This window comes from Brassica oleracea, chromosome C2 (assembly GCF_000695525.1).
Source record: "Brassica oleracea var. oleracea cultivar TO1000 chromosome C2, BOL, whole genome shotgun sequence".
Taxonomy (NCBI): Eukaryota; Viridiplantae; Streptophyta; class Magnoliopsida; order Brassicales; family Brassicaceae; genus Brassica; species Brassica oleracea.
In genome coordinates this window covers 17,515,530-17,528,005 of record NC_027749.1, presented here as the reverse complement: position 1 = coordinate 17,528,005, position 12,476 = coordinate 17,515,530, and the positions used below count along the sequence as shown (strand labels likewise).

At 40.8% G+C, this 12,476-nt stretch overlaps 1 pseudogene; it reads left to right on the top strand.

Moving 5' to 3' along the window:
- The first annotated feature begins 298 nt into the window (after positions 1-298).
- LOC106323581 overlaps positions 299-12,476 on the top strand; it is a 109,078-nt pseudogene continuing 96,900 nt past the window's right edge.

Sequence of the window (12,476 nt, the reverse complement as noted above, 5' to 3'; positions counted from 1 at the left end):
GGAGGAGTCGGAAGAAGATGTGGAAATCGATCGACAAGAAGAGAATAATATCGATCGACCGACTACGGTAAATATCGATCGACAGAATGAAAACAATGTTGATCGACACTCGACTCCTGCCAAGCCAGCAGTAGAAAGAGTGTATAGGACTCTGCCACCCTTTCCTCCTAACAAGACGCAAACTAAGCGAGAATTGGATAAAGCGATATGCAAGAAAGCATTTGATAAAATCACGTTGGAAATGCCACTACATGATGCCATAAAAGTATCACCTTCAATTAAGAAATATGTAAAAGACATGGTATCCAACAGCTTCCCAGCTGCTGAATACATCGTCATGATGGTTTCAGAGGAAGTAAGTGAAATAATCCAAGGCGAAACCTCGATCAAGAGACCTGATCCGGGCAGTTTTGTTCTAGATTGCAACATACGAAATAAGAGTTTTCCTCGATCCCTTTGTGACCTAGGATCCAGCGTAAATAACATGCCGCACTATGTCGCGATATCCCTGGGATACAACGAGTCCAAACCCACCAAAATAACTTTGGTTCTTGCTGATAGATCCGTTAGAGTACCTGAGGGAGTACTAGATGACGTGCCGATAAGGATTAACGACTGTCACGTACCAACGGATTTTGTTGTGTTGAAATACCAGAATGAACCAAAAGATCCCCTCATTTTAGGTAGACCATTTCCAGCTACTGCTGGTGCGATCATCGATGTCAAGGAAGGTCGGATATGTTTAAACATTGGAAACATTCCAATGACCTTCGATATGGAAAAACTGATAAAACGACCCTTAATCGATAAACAAGCCTCTTACATAGACGATATCTCTGAGTTGACTGAAGAATCCTTCATAGACCTATGCTCAGATGATCCCCTGGAAAAAGTGCTCACATCTACCGAAGAGGAAACATTTAGCATCGACATCAGAGCTGATGAATACGCGCGATTAATGGACGCAAGTGTAGAAATAGCAAATGTCGATGACGTGGAGGATGATGATTCGAAAATCAACGTCGATCGATATTTAAAAGCCGCCGTCGATCGACAACCATCCCCTCTAGAAAATTGGGATACAGAAAAAGCACTAAAATTGAGTTAAAGCAATTGCCCGTCGGACTCAAGTATGCTTTTCTCTACAATAATTCTTACCCCGTAATCGTAAACGCCAACCTAACCAACGGAGAACTTGCATTGTTATTGAATAAAATGCGCAAGTATAGGAAAGCTCTCAGATACTCTCTCGAGGATATTCCTGGTATCTCTCCAGATCTGTGCATGCACCGAATTCACTTAGAAGACGATTCCAAATCGTCAGTGGAACATCAAAGAAGGCTAAACCCAAAGTTTAAAGAAGTTGTTAAAAAGAAAAATAATCAAACTTCTAGATGCTGGAATCATCTACCCAATTTCGGATAGCAACTGGGTGAGCCCCGTGCATGTTGTACCTAAGAAAGGCGGAATTACAGTGGTTAAGAATGATAAAAAAAAACTCATTCCCATGCGAACTGTCACTAGACATCGAATGTGTATCGATTATAGGAAGCTAAACGCTGCCACCAGAAAAGATCACTTTCCCTTACCCTTCAATGATCAAATGTTGGAAAGATTGGCAAATCACCAATACTACTGTTTTCTTGACGGATAGTCTGGATTTTTCCATATCCCTATACATCCTAACGATCAAGAAAAGACCACCTTTACATGCCCTTACGGAAAATTTGCATACCGCAGAATGCCATTCAGTCTTTGTAATGCCCCTACCACTTTCCAACGATGCATGATGTCAATCTTTATAGATATGATAGAAGATTTCATGGAAGTCTTTATGGACGATTTTTTCCGTATATGGATCCAGTTTCAAAAATTGTCTCAATAACCTATGTAAAGTCTTGGCAAGATGTGAAGAAAATAAACTCGTTATGAATTGGGAAAAATTCCACTTTATGGTTAACGATGGAATCGTCCTAGGACATAAAGTGTCCGCTGCTGGCACAGAAGTAGATCGGGCGAATATTGAGGTAATGACCAGCCTGCCTGCACCCACGAAGGTAAAAGACCTTTTACAGGAGGTTCATACATGATTTTAGCAAAATCGCTAGACCTCTCACCTCCCTCCTCTGTAAAGAAGTTAAATTCGACTTCTCACCAGAATGCGTAAAGTCTTTTGAGGAAATAAAGAAAGACTTGATAACTGCCCCCATCGTACAAGCACCTGACTGGAATCTTCCTTTCGAAATCATGTGCGATGCGAGCGATTTCGCTGTAGGAGCAGTTCTAGGCCAAAGGAAAGACAAAAAGCTACATGCAGTTTACTATGCCAGTCGAACACTCGACGAGGCACAAAGAAATTACACAACAAAGCGATGTAAGCGATTTCGCTGTAGGAGCAGTTCTAGGCGAAAGAAAAGACAAAAAGCTACATGAAGTTTACTACGCCAGTCGAACACTCGACGAGGCACAAAGGAATTACGCAACAACAGAAAAGAACTGCTTGTTGTAGTTTATGCATTTGAAAAGTTTCGCCAATACCTGGTTGGTTCGCGAGTCATCGTTCATACTGACAACAGTGCAATTAAATATTTAATGCAAAAGAAAGATGCGAAACCACGACTCATGCGATGGATCCTTCTACTTCAAGAATTCGACATCAAGATTAAAGATAAAAGAGGAGTAGAAAACGGAGTTGCAGATCATCTTTCCCGGATACGAATAGAAGATGACGTTCCTATCGATGACTTCTTACCAACGGAAAACGTTTACCAAACGGATTCATTCGTCGGAAATATTTGCCTCACTTCCGAGGAACTGTCGATCGACGACGATAATGCTATGTCGATCGACGACGATGATGCTATGTCGATCGACGACGACGATGCTATGTCGATCAACGACGTAAAATGCTATGTCGATCGACACTCCAGATGATCTAAATAAAGAAATAAATCCCATAACCTTCACCTTCGATATAAAAGTAAACGTCGTATACAACGAGCTGCACCCTGACCATGATTCTCCCGTAGATGAAAGTCTGCATCGGGAAGTGCACGCAATCGGAAAAGGTTCAAAGAGCAGACGTTGGTACGCTGATATAGTGAATTATTTAGCTGCTGACATAGAACACGAAGAGTTGAGAGGGTATACAAGGAAGAAGTTTTTAAGAGAAGTTAGGAGATATCACTGGGACGAGCCATATCTCTACAAACATTGCTCTGGCGGGATGTATAGATGTTGCGTTGCCGAAACTGAAATCCCAGATATTTTATTCCAATGTCATGGATCCGACTACGCTGGACATTTTGCAACCTTTAAAACGGTGTCAAAAATCATTCAGGCTTGATTGTGGAGGCCGACCATGTTTCGCGATGCTCATGCATTCATAGCACAATGCGACAGATGCCAACGAAGGGGAAAAATCAGTAAAGGACATGAAATGGAACATAAGTCTATTCTAGAGATAGAAGTCTTTGATTGTTGGGGAATAAATTTCAAGGGTCATTTCCCTTCTTCGTACGAGAAGAAATACATACTAGTCGCTGTTGATTATGTATCAAAATGAGTCGAAGCAGTAGCTTCCCCAACATCTGTAGTTATCAAGCTTTTCAAGAGCATTATATTTCCAAGATTTGGAGTTCCTAGAATAGTTATAAGCGACGGTGACTCCCATTTTATTAAAAAAGTTTTTGACGGATTACTCTGGAAGAACGGAGTTCACCACAGAGTTGCTACACCCTACCATCCACAAACAAGTGGACAAGTAGAAGTCTTAAATCGACAGATCAAAGAAATCTTAGAAAAGCCCGTAGGAACTTCTAGGAAAGATTGGTCTAGAAAACTGGACAATGCACTTTGGGCCTACCGAACTGCATACAAAACCCCACTAGGAACAACCCTATTTCACTTACTCTATGGAAAATCATGTCACTTACCAGTTGAGCTAGAACATAAGGCAGCATGGGCTATAAAATTATTAAATTTGGACATCAAACCAGCTGCCGAAAGGAGACTAATGCAGCTTAACGAGCTGGATGAAATAAAACACTTAGCCTATGAGAGTTCAAAGATCTATAAAGAAAAAACGAAAGCATATCATGATAAAAAGATCATCTCCGGGCACTTCGAACCAAATGGTCAAGTGCTGTTATATAACTCTCGGCTTACGCTGTTTCTCGGAAAACTCCGATCTCGTTGGTCAGGTCCTTTCACTGTTGTGGATGTCAAACATTATGGAGCCATCAAACTTACAAACGATAAAGGAGAAGAATTTACAGTGAATGGTCAACGAGTGAAACACTATTGGGCAAAACCGCCAATTAGCACGCCTTTAAACTGAGGCCTTCTTCCTGATAGATAGACAGATCAGACCTCGAGTCGAGCTCAAGACTTAAAATAAGCGCTGAATGGGAGGCAACCCATTTTTAGTTTTAGGATATTTAGGATTTAGTTTAAATTAAAAAAATAATAATAATAATAAAAAGAATAGTAATAATAATAATAAAAAAAATCCGAGTAGACGATTATAAAATCAACCGATGAGAGCATGTCGATATTGATTGTTGGGTTAAAAACGGTTACGACGAAGTTAACATTCAAAACGTCCGAAGAAGAAAAATGAGAACTTTCTTTGACAAGTACTTTTTCGAAATAGATTCATTCTTACGAAAATCTTTGCGGAGGAAACACGACACATCGGACAAGAGCTCGAAAAAGGTCGCTACGCAACGACCGAACGCGTGTTCCGCTTGGTCGCTACGTAGCGACTGAGCTCGAGCCAAGTCCGGTCGCTACGTAGCCACCGAGCGTCCGTTCTGCTCAGTCGCTACATAGCGACCGAGCTCGAGCCAACCTCGGTCACTACGTAGCGACCGAGCATCCGTTTTGTTCGGTCGCTACGTTGCGACCGAGCGTCCGTTCCGCTCGGTCACTACGTAGCAACCGAGCTCTTCTGAAACGTCGATACGACATTATTCCATGCATTCTCGTCTACCCTTCGATGCTATCTTCCGAAGACCGTAGCGAACCCATTTCATTTTTCCTGTTGCTAGAACTAGGAATCTCACCGACAGCTCTCGAGCCTAGGCTTATACCTTGTTGTAACGCTCAAACACGGATTCAGAATAAGATTTATTTTGTTCTCTTTTCACGATTTTTGTACTTTGTCGTCGATATCTCGTGTTATGATTGCTTATCATGTGGTATTAACAGATCTCCGGGACCTCTGGGAAATTAGGGTTTTCCTAGTTTCCTAATTTAAACGGAGATCGACAGTGCGAATTTCGGTTCCCACATCGATCGACGGTACATCACCTGCAGAGACGATGGTAACTCCTTTCCGTCGATCGACACTTAACCCGGTCAGGTTATCGTTCTTACTTGTTAAATTGTGTACTTATGTTTATGTTATCACCATAACTCCGACTAGATATACACTGGGGACAATATAATTTAAGTCTGGGGGGATGTTTACTGATATTAGTGATTTCATGAGTCTTATGAAAATGTTTTCGAAAGAGTTTTATTGAGTCAAGAAGGGGATATATAATGAACTTATTAGATTTTTGCTTATTATCTAACCACTCTTTAGCACCATTCTAGACTTACTGATTGCAGATAGTACTAAAGATACTAAAGTGGATCAACCTGTCAACTATTCACACTTGCTGAGATTGTTTGAAGGAACTAAAGCTGATCTCCAACACTAAACCTGACACAACTGCTTGTCTTGGGGCTTGGTATACATGAGATCGGATTCTTCAAATAAGTCCGAAAGGTAAAGCCTTGTGTTGATGTATCACCTTTTCTCTCTCTATTTCGACCCTAGATTTATAGGTAGAGATATTTATTTAAAAAAAAAAAAAACGAAAAAGAGAGAAAGAAAAAAGAAAAGAAAAAGAAAAAGAAAAAAAATATATAAATAAAAAAAAATATATAATTAATAGGTGTTAGTTAGGTGGAATCTGAACAGGACTTGGTGGCTACAACCATTAAAGCTTGCTTCATAAGGATTCAAACAAAAACAATTCGAACGAGACTTGGTGGCGGCAATTATCAAGGTTCGATTCACATGAATTCTTGGATATAGGTCAAAAAGAAGTGAACAGGACTTGATGGCAAACACCATTAATGCATGATTCATGGAAGCCTGTCCAATCTTGTTCAATGATCCTGCAATGGAAGCAGACTTTGAGTAAAGAGGGAAATTAGTAGAGAGAAAAGATAGGAACTAACTTTTACCTGCAGATCCAGGTACTTGTTTGAAAATCCTTTCATCATGTGATCGATACTCCTGATACCACCCAAATTACCCTAAGGAGTGATTTATACTCCCTCAAATAAGAGGTCGAGTTGTATTACTTAGGGATCGAATTCACAGGGAGCTAGGGAACCTAAGGATTCTAATATGATTTGTTAAGCAAAGATGTTTTTTAGAGTTTTAAATGTAAATTGCAGCTTATATTGAACAAGTGTTTGTTCAATAGCAGATTTGGGGTTTTGGTGCTTAAAAAGGAAATAGTTAGACTTAGGATTTTTATTCATGAAAGTTAGAATCAAAATCCTACAGATGCCTAATGAGTTGCATGCATGATAATGTAAAGCTCAACTACTTGATCAACAAGTCAATCAGCTTTCGCGTGTATTGACTTGTCTATTAACTAGATCTATGATCTCAACTCTCGTTATTTTGATCAATAGAAAGTGTCGATCGATATTCCAATGGGCGTATCGATCGATACAACTTTTGCACCGTCGATCGATTATTCAAGTGTGATATCGATCGACGCGCTCTAGTTAAGCTTTATCCGCATGTTGAATGATGGCTTACTAAGCTCACTAGATCAGCTCTCGCCTTGCTCATAGCAAGAAACATAGTTCTATTAGAATGTTTTCAGGATGAGAATAAAACTCTCACTTTTATCAGTCACTCCAATAGCAGGTTATAGGTAGCTAATCTGGGCACATGCATTAATGAACAATCCTAAAGATGATCATCACAACTTAGAAATCTATAGTTGGGGCTAATCCCTCCTAACTTATTTAAATCCTAAAATCTAACAATGGAACTACTCAGACATGGCTAAGCAATTCATAACAGCAGTTAAGTATAAAAAGTTAATTAGAATAGTGAATAAATATCAATGGAGTTCCAATCACAAATTATAACTTTGGATCTTCTCTCCTATCTGTCAAAATCCTAAAAACCTTTGCTGAAAATAATAAAACAATGAAACACAAGAAAAACACACTTTGCCTCTAACATGGCGGCAAAGCTTATATAATTAGGGTAAAACTCGTCATGGGCAATCTTGTAAAATGGTGAAATCTTGGGCTTCAAGTCGGCTGTGGCCAAACGGGCTTTCTGCGCGCTTCGCTGTCGATCGATACCATGTCATGCGTATCGATCGATACCATGTCATGCGTATCGATCGATTCTAGCTCTCCAACATCGACCGATTGTCGAGTTCGATGGTCATCTCGGGTGCTTACTCCAAATATCTCCAAAATGCTCCAAAATCATCACTTATCTCCAAAACACACCTGATCTTATAAATATAATAAATGGACTCTATAATATAATAATTATTAGTAAAAACACCTATAAACTATAGATGAAAATAGGTCAAATCCATAGTCTATCAACTCCCCTAGACTTACCCTTTTGCTTGTCCTTAAGCAAAACAAACAGGCAGTCTCTCTGAAAGAGGTTTTAAAACAGCAGGGACTCACATGATTTAAAACTTAGAATCATCACCTCTACAATATTGCAATCCACATCTAAGAAGTCCTAATCACAAAAGCACATTATACCATATCCTAGCTTAGCAACCAAATTCATCTAGCCAACAACTTAGCAAATCTTGTCTTTCATTCCTCTCTACCAACCACATTTCTTATCATAAAATAAAAGTGAAGGCTTTACCTTGGGAGTATCGATCACAAGATGCAACGATTTTCAAACAAGTATCTGGACCTACAGGTAAACATTAGTTCCTATCCTCTCTCTCTACTAATTTTCTCTCTTGGTCAAAGTCTGTTTATATGCAAGATCATTAACCAAGATTCGACAGACTTCCATGAATCAAGCCTTAAAGGTGTTTGCCACCAAGTCCTATTCACTTCTTTTTGACCTATATCCTAGGATTATTTGTGAAGCAAGCCTTAATGGTTGTGGCCACCAAGTCCTGTTCTAATCCTTGACATATGAAATTCTTATGAAGCAAGCCTTAATGGTTGTAGCTACCAAGCCCTGTTCGAATTCCTTCCTAATAAATCACTAATACAATAATAAATATAAATATATATTTTTTTAATATATATTTCGAAAATAGAGAGAGAAAAGGTGATAAATCTATATACACAAGGCTTTACATTCTAGACTTGTTTGAAGAATCTGATCCCATGCATACCAAGCCCTAAGACGAGCAGTTGTGTCAGGTTTAATGTTGGAGGTCAGCTTTGGTTCCTTCAAAACAATCTTAGCAAGAGTGGATAGTTGACAGGTTGATCCACTTTAGTATCTTTAGTACTATCTGCAATCAGTAAGTCTAGAATGGTGCTAAAGAGTGGTTAGATATCTAGCAAAATCTATAAGTTCATAATCCCCTTCTTGACTCAATAATAACTTAATTTGAAAACATTTTAATAAGATTAATAAGTAAATAAATATCAATAAACCTCCCCCCAGACTTAAACTACACTGTCCCCAGCGTAAATTCAGTCGGAGTTATGGTTAGAAATAAATCATAAGGACTCAATGTAACAAGTAAGAACGATATACCAGACCGGAATGAATGTCGACCGATGTAAGGAAGTTGATATCGGTCGACGCAGGTAGGGCAATGTCGATCGATGTCAACTGGTCCGCGTCAGTCGATACTGATGGCAATCATTTACTCTGATCTTTTTTTTGTATTTTTTTTATTTTTATGACTTGCAATAATTAAAAAACAACATAAATAGTAAATCAATAAAAACTTAATAAATATTACCTAACAGTGGGTTGCCTCCCACTCAGCGCTTTGTTATAGTCATTAAGCTTGACTTTGGTGGTGTTTTGGCTAGTAGTGTTGAGAACTGGGACTTGTTGGAAAACAACTATCCATCTCTTCTTTGCGCTTGTTGAACCATGTACCAGTGAAGTCTCTCATTGCTTCATCCCCTCTGCGCCATTTGTCCTTCATTGTTGCAGTTGTGTTTTCAATCCTCTGCAATCTTTCACCAAGACTCTCAAGGTTGAAATGATGTCTGGTAAGTGCGGCATAAGTGTCAGCTGAGATCTCCTCTCCATGTTAAGGTGTGTTGGACATGTACGATGTCATCTTTGGTACTAGCCAGCCTCGGTTTGTATCACTGTCGATCGATGTTTGATTGTGAATGTCGATCGATTTGGTGTTGCATATGTCGATCGATAGCGCTGCTTCTGGTCGACGCGCAATGTAACTCTGAATCTCCACCAACTCCCCTTGTATAGCTTCAACCTTGGAGGTCAAAGCACTAATGCCAAGATCCATTGGGAAATATATGTCATCACACCTCCCATCGAGCCTCTCCTCTGTAGTTTCCAGAGCTCTATCTATTCTCTGGTGTGGAAATCTGGTTGAGACTTCATCGTGTGTCGGCGTGGCGGATTGGTGTCGATCGATGCCGTTAAGCGGTTGTCGATCGATGTGTGATGGTGTCTGTCGATTGATGGTGATTGTCTGCTGTCGATTGATTGTGGTCGTCGTTTGTCGATCGATGGAGGTCGAGCAACGTCGGCCGCGTTCTGAATTCTGGCTATGTCTTGCTTCATCTCATCCATGCAAGTGGTTAGACAACTGATACTATCATTTAATGGATATTAGACACCATCAAGCTTCATCTGGAAAGCTTCTTTGTTCCTCTCATGTTCACCACAGACTCCATAGAACATCTCATTGATCTCGTACTTGGTGTAGATCTCTGGTACTAACTTTGTATGTGTGAATGAGCTAGCATGTTCAGGAAGACATATGTAGGCTGGTTCATCTCTTGAAGCTCTTTCGAGAAGTCTTCTGATATCCTTGTTGTGAACAGGAATGGTGTGTCCATCTAGATCTCTGGCAAATTTTCGATCATCTCTGTAGACTCCATACTCGTCTTTCTCTTCCCAGTAGAATTTTCGAGTGCCGTTGAAATCAAAGGCTCTCCTGCCAAATTCTGGCTGTCTGTCGACCGATGTTGCGACGTCAACGTCGATCGATGGATGAGTTGTATGGCGAGATCGTTTTTTGAAGCTGTTTTCTATTCCACCAGATGTGTCATAAAACTCCTTTACATTCTTCTATTCTAGGTTGCTGCGTTGATGCTTGAACAGATTGTCTGCTCCATTGGCTGTCTGAAGGATATATGTGATATCTTCTCGAGATACGTGTAGTGTGCAACTGTCTATGGCTTTTTCGTAACCGCCAGGGTCCCTGAAAATACCAAATTCGTCTGGAGTTAGATACTGGTTATCTAATTTATCTTATTCGCTTACAGTGGTTTTCTGTACTGGACGGTTGTCGATCGACGTGGTATTGTTGGTGTCTATCGATTGTTGAGGAAGAGTGTCGATCAATTGTTGGTGACGAGTGTTGATCGATTGGCTGAAACGAGTTCTTTCCCAAGCAGCTTATGCTTGAATCTGATCTGTATCATCGCGTTTTTGCATGTTGAGCAGCTCCTCGTCTGTGAAACTATCTTGTAGTTTATCTGCTCATGGTGTATAGATTGCTGTTTCTACTGCAAAGCTCTCGTGGTGGTGTTCATCTGCCCAACTACCAATCGAGTAGTCTCCATCTCGCACACAGTTGAAGTCAGTGTCGACCAATGTAACTGGATGAGTGTCGATCGATTCCGAGTAGTTAGATTCGTACTCGGCTCCACAGTGGCAAGCTGCAATGATTCGTGGATCATTGATTCTTCTGGGAATCCTCATCCTCATCTTTTCTCTAGCTTCACAGAACATTCTCCTGATCTCTTCTTCTTTCTCTCTGGTTTCTCTGAAGAACATCTACAATCTGTGGGTGTAACAAGCTTCTTCGAATGGCTTATGTAGAGGAATCCTGAAGACTCTCTGTTGGAAATTTTCCTTTTCCTTTTCATTAGCCCCCCTCTTCAGATGTTTCGCCACTTTTTCCTTTCTTCTCCTTAGGGTTCTTCCAGTAGAAACCCTATCCTCTTCCATAGGATCATCTCCATCATCTGAAGGTGTCCTGATAGGCTCCGGTGGTTGTTCTGAAGGTTTAGGTTTGGATCTGAGTGCGTTAAGTCGTGCAAAATATATCTTCGGCATCTGCACTCGGTAGGTAATAGGGGCTTGTCGATCGATAGGCGGTGATGGTTGTCCATCGATATTAGCTTCTGAGTGTCGATCGACGTTGCTGTTGGCATGTTGCTCGATACGGACTTTATCAGGGCTGAGCGGATGTGGGTGTTTTGCTGCGAACTCCTCGTGAGTTAGAATCTTCACGGCATTGCAAGACGCGGTTGACTCCGTAGGCATTGTCGATCGATGCTCTGGAGTTCCTGTCGATCGATTTGTGTTGGTGTATATCGATCTATGTTCGGTGTCTGGCGTCGATCGACACCAATGTGATCCACCAAAACTCATCAAATTCTCTACCTCGAAATCACTTTCTTGCAGCTTCTCTTCCTTTACCACTTGCCAAAAGTCATCCTCAATGATGGCATTCACGTGGTGCTTCATCACATCATCCCCTACTCCTCTTGTTGAAGCTTCCTGCCTCCTAATAGCATCTCCTGTCTGCACAACCTAAATCTCCATCTTCTTCAAATGATTGCTCAAAGTCTCAAACTTTGTGTTCAGGTAGGTGTAGACAGAATCTATCTTCCCATTGAAGTCCACTGTCATTCGCTGCTGTGCCTCAAGAACCCTACCGAGCATCTCTTCAATCTTGTTCTCTTGAGTAGGCGGCGATGGCTTCTTGTAGTAGGAACTTCCAAAATTCCTGTTGTTGTTGTAGCTGTTGTTGTAGGGTTTTTGGTACTGCGAGTTTTGGTTGAAGTTACTCCTATTTCATAGGAGTTTCTGTTTCCACCCTGGTTTCCAGAACCTTGGAATCCATCTCCACCAATGTAGTTCACTTCTTCTTCTACATCTTCAACAAAAGCTAACCTGCTTCCTGAGAAGCTTGTGAACACTGTCCAGTTTTGCCTTCACCTCATCCATCTGATCCCAACGTTCACCTCTTCTTCTTCCTCTGCTCTACCCTCTGTGTCCACAGCCTCTGCATCTTCAACCAAGCAAACCTGCTTCCTGAGAAGCTTGTGAACACTGCCCAGCTTTGCCTTCACTTCATTCATCTGATCATTCCCAAGAATGGTGGCAGATCTCTTCCTCTCAAAGTCAGTGTTCTTGGTGCTGCTGCTGGATGCTAAGTTCTCAATCACTTTCACTGCCTCCTCTGGATTCTTGGTGTTGAAGTTCCCATTGCTGGAAGCATTAAGAA